Source organism: Rutidosis leptorrhynchoides, chromosome 2 (assembly GCF_046630445.1).
Source record: "Rutidosis leptorrhynchoides isolate AG116_Rl617_1_P2 chromosome 2, CSIRO_AGI_Rlap_v1, whole genome shotgun sequence".
Lineage (NCBI taxonomy): Eukaryota > Viridiplantae > Streptophyta > Magnoliopsida > Asterales > Asteraceae > Rutidosis > Rutidosis leptorrhynchoides.
The window spans coordinates 142,647,924-142,655,076 of record NC_092334.1 but is presented as its reverse complement, the minus strand read 5'-3'; positions in this window follow the sequence as shown (position 1 = coordinate 142,655,076).

The following is a 7,153-nucleotide window of genomic DNA, read 5'->3' as shown; positions in this document are numbered from 1 at the left end:
TATTAAGACGAGAATTAAAATACGACATTAATTATAATGAAATACTAGAAAACAAATAAACAAACTACTCGTCCTCGTCTGAAGCTTTCAATTCCTTCGCACATCTTTCCTTAATTCTCTCCCGAGCCTTCATTAGTATGGCGTATTCTTTGGGAGGCTAATCACGTGAAACCGTTTTGGAATGAAGCTTCAAACCGGTAAACATCGTCCGCATGTTGCTGTCTTCACATAGCTTTTTCATCATTTTATTTGCAGCTAGTTGTGACGCTTTGGCGGATTGAGCTATGTTTAGTCGTACTTCATCGGATGACATTCGGCTCGCGGCATCAGATGAGTACGAATCCCTTTAACTTTTAGCTCGACTTGAAGGACGTCAGATTGGGTCTTGATCCTTAAATAAATTTTCAAATTGACTTGTTATCCCCAATTTAGTGTTTATCCCTTAATCTCTCCCATATATAATATATAATATATATATATATATATATATATATATATATATATATATATATATATATATATATATATATATATATATATATATGTAACACCCCGTTTTCCCCGTATATGATATATAGGTGTGTCGTGTATGTACGACTAGTGTATGAAGGATTCGAGGCGTATTCGTATGATTGGAGTTCATGTATGCGAGAAATGATCAGACCACGTTTTGGGTCGTGGCGCGACAGAAGGGGCCGCGGCGCGGCATTTAACTAGTTTCAGTTTCAGGAGGCTCGACAAACAGGCACCAGATCACGGCGCTAGGAATGAGGGTCGCGGCGCGACCATGCTGGCAAACTGGTACCGAAACTTGTAATTTTAAGAGGGTTCGAGGGCATTTTGGTCCTTTCCCGTATGTGCCAGATTGGTATCTTAAATCCCATCCACTCATCTCATTTTATTCATTTCTTTTTCCTTTTCTTTCTCATTTTCCTCTCAAAACTTCAAACACCAATTGATTCAAAGGGATTTTTGGAAAGGAAGAAGCGAGTTTTGATCGAAAGCGTAAGAGACAAGTTTGTTCTCCTCGTTCTTAGCTACAAGGTGATACTAAAGGTAACCTCTAACTCTGAATTTTGTTTTTGTGTTCATCATTCAAATTTGGGGCTTTTGATTGTGTGTTCATAAATGGAACCCCATTAGTTGTTAATTGAAGATTAACACCAAGATTCGGGTTTATTGTTGATGTTGGCGGGTTTTGGGTTTGGTGAGCAAGTGTAAGCTTGTAATACTTGCAATGGGTGTAATCACTAGTATTTAGTGATTATTGAGGTGTTGGAAGCCTTTAGGGTTTATGTGGTTGACTAATTTTGATTAGAGTCAAAATTAGGGTTTGGTGATGATTATGACCCAATTGTCGATTTAATAAGGTTTATAAACTTAAAATGAAGTAAGGTAAAGTATAAACCCGAGTTAAATATGTTTTGGTGTCAAAACTTGTTAATGGTGAGATGTTGACTTCTTATGGGTCAAAATTAGGGTTTATGGGCGATTTTGAGAATGATAAGTGTTTAACACTTGTGTTTGGGTTTAATTGGCATATTAGGACCATTGTCACTAGTGTTAGTGATTATTGGTTAGTTTGAGCGCGGTTTGTGCTTGGAAGTGCATTTGGGTCGAAATTGCACTAGTTGTCAATTTGGGTTGATTTGTATATCCACCCTAATTGTGTTACTTGTTATGTGATGAATGGAATATGTACTTTCCATTGGCGATTGCGGATTTTGGTTTGGCATCCATCAAGACTTCAAGGTGAGTGTTAATATCCTATGTGCATATGTATGTGTATGATGGGTGCGGGTCGGGTGAAGTGATTCTCGGCTATAGAGCTCACTTCACATATAGGTGGGTTTGATGGACTTGTGTATGGGTCCAATTGGCACGGTTGTGCCTTTTGGTTGACCACCTTTGGCGAGGTGCACATTTTATGTGTATGATATCACATGGTCTTGTGATGTGGATAATCCCGATGGCGTGGGATTTGGTATTTGAGATGCGGTTGTGTAACCCCGATGACGTAGGTTTGATGTGTGAAGTGAGTCACGTGTGGATACGGATTCACGATGGTGCGTGTAGTTCGGTTATCTTATTGAGGTAGTGATCTCGTGTGGTTGCGGATTACTAAGGCTCGCGTAGTTCGGCTAACCTCAATGTTGTGGTGTTATTGAAGATAGTAGTCTCGTGTGGATGCGGATTTACTAAGGCTCGTGTAGTTCGGCCAATCTTCATTTTGGTAATTGGTAGTTGGTTTTGGTATTTGGGTTAAGGGGTTAACCTTGGGCGGTTTACGCTTATATATATTGATGTATTGTTGTGATTTAGCTAACCCTCAGGGTGTAGCTTATTGGCGTTGTTCACATCGTCGTTGGTGAACTTACTTTGTTGATATCTTTAGCTTGTTGCTTAGTGATCGTACGGTATGCTTAGATTAGCTTGCCTATATGCTTGGATGCTCCGGTATGTGTTATTTGATTATAATTTTGTGGCGTGTCCATTTTATGCATATATATGTATGTAGTATATTCTCATTCACTAAGCGTTAGCTTACCCTCTCGTTGTTTACATTTTTATAGATGTGCATGGAGGCAGTGGCACGGGTAAGCGTGGGAACTAGTGGACTCGCGTAGGTTGCTTTAGAAGATGTGCCTTTGGATTTGATTAGGATTGGGACCTAAATATTAATGTATTAAAGAGAAAAAAATTTCGGGCCGGTTTAATTACGGGTTGGGTTGTTTCAATATAATTGTTTGTACATTATATAAAGCACGTGCCATTCTACTGACGTGTCAACTCCTCGTGTTATTTTGCCAAGTGTCATTCTATTGTTCTTTCCATCTATTTAATTGATTTTCTCAAATAAGAAAATTATTCATATTCTAAATAAAATACAACTAGATTCGGATAGGCCCGCGCGATGCGGCGGGGCCTTTCCGGATGCGTATTCACATTTAACGTAATGTTATATACTTACAGAACCAAAAACGCGGTGATGAGGGTGTGGTTGGATCCACGTGGCTTGTACCTAGTATTCCTAATGGCCTGCGCGTTTTTAGAACCAGATAAATCACGTAAAAAAAGAAGACTGAACCATGTGTGTGATGTAGTTAGTTTGGCTCGTTTATTCTGCGTCTGTGTATATGTATGGAAATAGCCCGAAATATTTAACGTTTCTAAAAAGCGTTCGTTTTGCGCGTTCTTAGTTTCATTGTGTTCGTAATTTTTTTCGAGTTAAATGGTGATGTCGGAAGAATTTAACTCGCAGCGAGCGAAAAGATACAGCCCGTTAAAAATGTGGGTGGTGTTTTTTTAAAAAGAATAATAATGTTACATGTTTAGCCCCTGCAAATTCATCATTTTTAACATTATTCGGGGGGCGTTTTGTAAATATGTATTTTGTTGTCGTTTTTCCCCGTTGAAACGACCAAATAATTCACGTCGTTTAGTATAACTAAAATAAAATTACTTTAAATATCAAATTAAATAAAATAATATAAATATAAAAATAAAAGTAACAACTTCACATTTGACGTTAAAAAAAACATAAAATTAAATAATAATTTAAATTAAATAAATCAATAAAATAATATAAATATATAAGTTAATATTGTTTAATCATATTTTAAATACAATACAATTACTTAAATATTAAATTACCTATTAGTAGGTATACATATAAAAAGTAGTAAACAAGATGTCCACTGTAACAACCCGACTTTTTCCTTTACATTCTAGTTCACGAGCGTTAAGAATTTAACAAAAACATAAATCTTAGGATGAAGTCCTAGGTTCGCCAAAGTAAACTTTAATCACATCCAGTTAAGAAATACCGTGACTATTTGATTTTGGGAAACCAACAAAACTTAGGTAATTAAATTATCAAACTTTTAATCTTGGATCGTCATTATCAAGTAAAGAAATAAATTTATAACAGATACGAGGATCGAAGTCTAATTATTAAAAAATTACAATATATATATATATATATATATATATATATATATATATATATATATATATTAAAAATGCCGAATTTTATAAGATAAATTCAAAAAATTTCGGCCAAAATATAAAAGAAATTAATAATTAAAATTAGTTAATTAATTAAATAAATAAGGGATAAGATTAAAATAAGAATCCAAGTAATCTTCAAATTTCTAAAAAGCTTCCATATACGTTTCGTTGTCTAACTTACTTCTAACTCCTTGCCTATATAAACTCCACAACTCTTCAAACTCCCCATTTACAACCCAAAAATCCTTTTCTTTGCCTCATGTTGTTCGACAAAACCCCTAACAAGACCACTTCAATCTGCTGCTTTGCAGCCTAGCACAACCCAAAAATCAACACCTCTTTTGCCATTTTGCTATTTGGTTTGCGTCAGCAGCTAGCTGCTGCCTTATTACTCGATCACCACACACCACCATCACTTTCGAGCTTTGTTGTTTGTATAATATCACCACCTACACACCATCGTAACACCACCCAAAACCACCTTATGCACCACCGCAGCTACCCCGAGGGCTGCTGCTGCTCGCTGTTCACTACTCATGTTTCGGGCTGTTTTTCTGTTCGAAGAACGTTGCCAAAAGCAAAGCTTGGCTGCTGTTCAGAGCTGCTACTTTCAACCTTCAGCTGCTCGATAAAACCAAACACAAGAACACTAATTTCGGGTGCTGTTGCAGCCGAGAACCAACCCAAAACCACTACCAATTCGGCCAATTTGCTGCTATTTTTGCAGCCCTAAACGGCCACCTTCACCGCCCCTGTTAGGCTGCATTTTGCAGCTGGAAAACACCCAAAAACAGCCCCACTTTACGCTCATGCTGCTGCTCCTGTCCCTTGTTTGGCCGCAGCAAACCACCACCCGAAACCACCACTTTTTGGGCTGTTGTGAACATCCATAAACCACCACTCCACCGCCACTTTTTGTAGCCTTTTAGATGTTTCTGACCAAAATTCAGCGCCAAAATTGAGGATTTTGGGCTGCTATTGCTACTGCTAAACTACACCCCTGCTGCTGCGAATTGTAGCAGATTCTGGTGCTCTGGTATTTGGGTCGAATTTGACCCCCTATGTAACGACCCTGGTTTTCCCAACTTATATTATTAATATTTATTATTACTACTTGCGCTTTAATAAATGTATTCTTATACATTTACTTTTTGTTAGAAATCGGGTATGAATTGACTGCCGGATTCGTTCTTGAATCGTGTAATCACTATCTCTATAAAGTATTTCGACCCAACAATTGCCACGGTTGCACGAAATCTTTACAGGGATCAAACAAGAACGCAATCAGTGTTTTTGGCAACGAAATCACTGATCAAATTGTTAGAGAATATGTGTGTGTTTCTGTTGGTTTGATGAATGCAGAATAATGAACAAGAAACGTCCATAAACTGATATAGGATAACAGTTAAACCGAAAGGGTGTAACCCTTTCATTTTGGCGGGAAAATCGGTTATACCAAAAGATACAACTATTCGCTGACACTTATTCGAATGCAACGATTCCAACGTATCGAACAGTGTAATTTCTGTTGAGGTTTCGGGGCGCTGCCCCTTGGACCCCGCCAGGGGCGCTGCCCCTTGGACCCCGCAAGGGGGCGCAGCCCCCTTGACCCCCGCATTTGTGCGACAGTTAGCAGCCAACTCTTACGGGCGTTGTGATGACCCGAAAATTTTTGACTTATTTAAACCAATTCTCTATACGATTTATTATTTTAACACGCTAACACAAAGTCTGTTAGATTGAGTCTCAAAATTTTAGAACTGTTTCATATATACAATTACCTTTGATTACTCTCGACGATTCATGAACAATTATATGTATGTATATATATATATATGTACAAGTAAAAACGACTTTCCTACAGTAAAACCCTATTTGCTACAGTAAAAATTACTTTGCTACAGTGAAACACTATTTGCTACAGCGAAACACTATTTGCTACAGTGAAACACTATTTGCTGCAGTAAACACTATTTGCTACAGTAAACACTATTTGATGTCGACGAACTAGCAAACAAAAACAGAAAAGGCGGCCATGCGATCGCATGGCAAAAACACTGAAAACTCATGCGATCGCATGAGCTACAGTAAATCGAAAAGTACTATAAAATGTCAGTTTTGCTCGACGAAATTTTTCATAATTATTTCTGTAACTTAAATTTTAATTTATAATTATAATTATAATTTAAGTTTAATAATAATAAAGTATATTCGAGGGTGTTTTAATTCGGGTTTCAAACCGCTTTAAGCTAAGGAAATATTGGGTATTGTTCGGGGTATTGTTCTTGAATCCAAGGCCAACCATACAGTCGTCTACCATCATTACGTCTACGCAATTTGCCAACAATATTGAGTCTCAATATTGAACTGTGAGTTATAGATCCCTTTTTAAATACTTTAAATATTTTTGGGCTGAGAATACATGCAATTTATTTTAAACGCGATAAGACACAAGTACATACTAAATTCTACACTGAGTTAAACCGGAAATCTCTTAGCTTTGGTAACTAGTAGCTGCTAGTACATAGGATATGGACTGGTGGGCGCGAATAATTGTATATGGATCCATAGGGCTTGACATCCCCGTCCGAGCTAGAGCGCTAGCCTTTTAACGGACGTATGTTATTTGAGTTTAAGACACGTTGGTTTGCGTGTATTAAAACGAATGGGGTAATTATCACTATAGCGTTAAGTTTAGTTACCAGGGTGCTCTGTTACGTAGAATCTATTGATAAACTTTTGATGAAATCTTGTGGTCTATCTTTATACATGTTTATGACTTGAGCAATTAAACCTATAACTCACCAACATTCGTGTTGACTTTTTAGCATGTTTTATTCTCAGGTCCTTAGAATGCTTCCGATGTGATGTGCTTGTTGCCTGCATGGAGTCTCTCATGCTTTGTACAAAGTTTATTGCATTCAAAATAAAACTGCGTTGTGTAATAAATAATTGGACTGTGATGTCAACCTGTAAATTAAAGACTTATGTATTTAGGGGTTTTGCTTATACCTAAGCACTCGCCCACATGTTTATAACTTTCTATGTTTAAAAAGTCACTTATTTTAATGAATGCAATATTTTATCAAAACGTATCATATAGAGGTCAAAACTTCACTGTGGAATCAATGATTAACGTTCC